Raw genomic sequence first — 2,964 nt, forward strand, 5'->3', positions numbered from 1 at the left:
TTTTTTTTTTTTGTATTTTGGGAAAAAAAATATTGAATAGTAAAAATGGGAATTTTTCCGTAACAAGAGTGGCCATCTTAATTTTTACTATTGGAAATGATATAAAGTTGGGCTATGTTCTGGAATTTGTTAGAAATCGTTTAAAATTTGCATGAAGTATTTCCCCATTTCATTTGCAGTGGAGGCCCAATGACACCTATTTCCTGAACCAGAAATTATAAGTGGTGGCTTAAGTGGCACATAACTAGTGTGGTTGTGGTTACCAGGTGGAGGTGGTGGTGGGAGAAGAAGACAGAGAAATGTTTTCTTTTTTAATTTTTAATTTAAATTATTTATTTATGACTTGTTTGTACTTTTTTGAAAATTTTGAGACTACGGTTAAAATTAGTTCTTTATTTTTTTTCTTTTTGTTTTATTTAAATATAGGGGTATACTCATCATTTCATAAGACTTTATTGAGATCATGAAAAGAAAGAGGGTCTTATGTACCTCAAATGTTATACAAGAGGATTTTTTGTTAAAATTAAAGAACAAAGGTATTCACAATAGAGGCAAGGTCATGCGAGTTTTGCTTCAATAAACCTATTCCTTAAAGTAGTGTTTGGCAAGAATGACAAAATGAAATAGTTCAGTGAAGCTTAAAGCAGTGTTTGGCAAGAACATCAAAATGAAATAGAAATGGGCCACGTGTGCATATGTGCAACCGTATCATGATTTTCTTTATTGTATTTAAGAAGGGAGCATAGCCTCGACAACTGTACAACCATTTCTTTTGCTCTACGTTAGGATATACTATACAATAGAAGATGCATTTCAATTATTTTCTGCACTAGAAACGCTGGAAGGGTACTAAGTACCAGTAACTGGAATTTTTGCTTATAATGGTATGTTGAGATCATGTCAATCATATTCAGATTCATTAAACAGAATCATAATACAATCTTTACTATAGCACGCATGGGTATGATAACGAAAACCATACGTGAAACTGCATAGATTGACATCACGTAAATGAGTATTGTTATTTGTGATGTTCGCACGATAAGATACATTTTATTTTTAAAATCAAACATGGCAAGTAACGGTATAAATATGTCCCACATAGATGGATTATGGAAAAATTAATTCTATGCAACAAGAATTCACTAATTGAAAGGTAAGAAACAAGAACATGACATGATCTATCATTTACTGAACGTTAAAAAACGTAGATTAAAGATTTACAAGATGAAAATTTACTAAGCCTACTCCATTTCATGAGAAACGAGTTATTAAAATCAGCTTTGAGGCCCTCTATGAAGCCTAAAAAAGCCAGTGGTGAACATTAAGTGGTTATACATGGTGAATACCACGAAGCCTATAGAAAACACCTTAAAGCCTCAATCTATCAATTTATTCATTTAAAAAAAATAAAAATTAGGAGCATCATGATGCAGCTAAACATATTTCAACTAAGCCTAAAAGAAGTTCAAGACGAACATCAGATAAATTGTATATGATTGAAACAAACGTATAAAAATCATTGATAAAGAATTCATGTACGGTACGGATTGTGTGGAAACAATACTGGTATGATATCTTACTGCTATAAAACTTAAACATTTTTTTTACATACTATACGAAAACAATTATAACGAACAGACAAAACATTGATTCTTATCAACTTGTGACAAGTTGAAAATGCATACACTATATTGTAAAAATTTTGAAAAATGCCTCAAATTAGAAATGTCCACGTAAAAAGTTCATTTTTGTTGATTTAACTAATTATCGAGCCTATGAATCTGGGATTTATAGCGTGAATGGTGGGTTAATGTTAAGTATTTTTGGAATAAAAAATATTGAATAGTAAAAACGGGAATTTTTACACAACGAGTGGCCATCATGATTTCCACTATTGGAAATGATATAAAGTTGGGCTTTGTTCTGGAATTTGTTAGAAATCGTTCAAAATTTTCCTGAAGCCTTTCCCCATGTCATAGGCAATGGGAGGCCCAAACCAATCCTCTTAAGATGCCCATTTCCTGAACCAGAAATTATAATTGGTGGCTTAAGTGGCACATAACCAGTGTGGTGGTGGTGATGGTGGTGAAATGATGGGAGAGAAATAAATTTTTTTTTTAAATTCTTAATTTAAATTATATATTAATGACTCGTTTTTACGATTATTAAAATTTTTAGACTATAGTTAAAATTAGTTCTTTATTTTTCTCCTTTGTGTTTTATTTAAATATAGGGGTATCTTCGTCATTTCACAAGACTTTATTGAGAAAATGAAAGGAAAGAGAGTCTTATGCACCTCAAATGTCATATACGAGAATTTTCCATCGAAAGGAAATAATAATATGGGTATTCACAATAGACACAAAAGTCGTGGAGTTTTGCATCAAAGAACCTATTCCTTATAATGACTTGGATTTGCTGGTGACATGTTCTTATATTTGTTGTTGGGTTAATTATATGAATGATCACTAAACTTTGCCCTATGTTACTATTTAGTCACTGAATTTAAAAATGTAATTCAATGGTCACTGAATTTCATCAAGTTTTACTATTTCATAACTGAACTTTAAAATGTATCTCAATAGTCACCGAATTTTGCACCGTGTCACCTATCCGTCACTCAAATGGAAAAATTCGTTAAGTCCAACAAACGGCGTCAACTTGAGTGACGGATGGGTAACACGGTGCAAAGTTCGGTGACCTTTGAGATACATTTTAAAGTTCGATTATGGAGTAGTAACACTTGAAAAAGTTCAGTAACCATTGAGTTACTTTTTTAAGTTCAGTAACTAAGTAATAACATAAGATAAAGTTCAGTGACCATTAAGATATAGTTTTAAATTGAATTATTAAGCCTTTGTTTGAGTCCCATTCTTTCCCAAAAAAAAAAAAGAAAAAGAATACATTCTTAAATAGTGATTTGACATCATTTAACCACACATTCTTCAATAAATAATACTA

This window comes from Olea europaea, chromosome 23, assembly GCF_002742605.1.
Source record: "Olea europaea var. sylvestris chromosome 23, O_europaea_v1, whole genome shotgun sequence".
Classification (NCBI taxonomy): Eukaryota; Viridiplantae; Streptophyta; class Magnoliopsida; order Lamiales; family Oleaceae; genus Olea; species Olea europaea.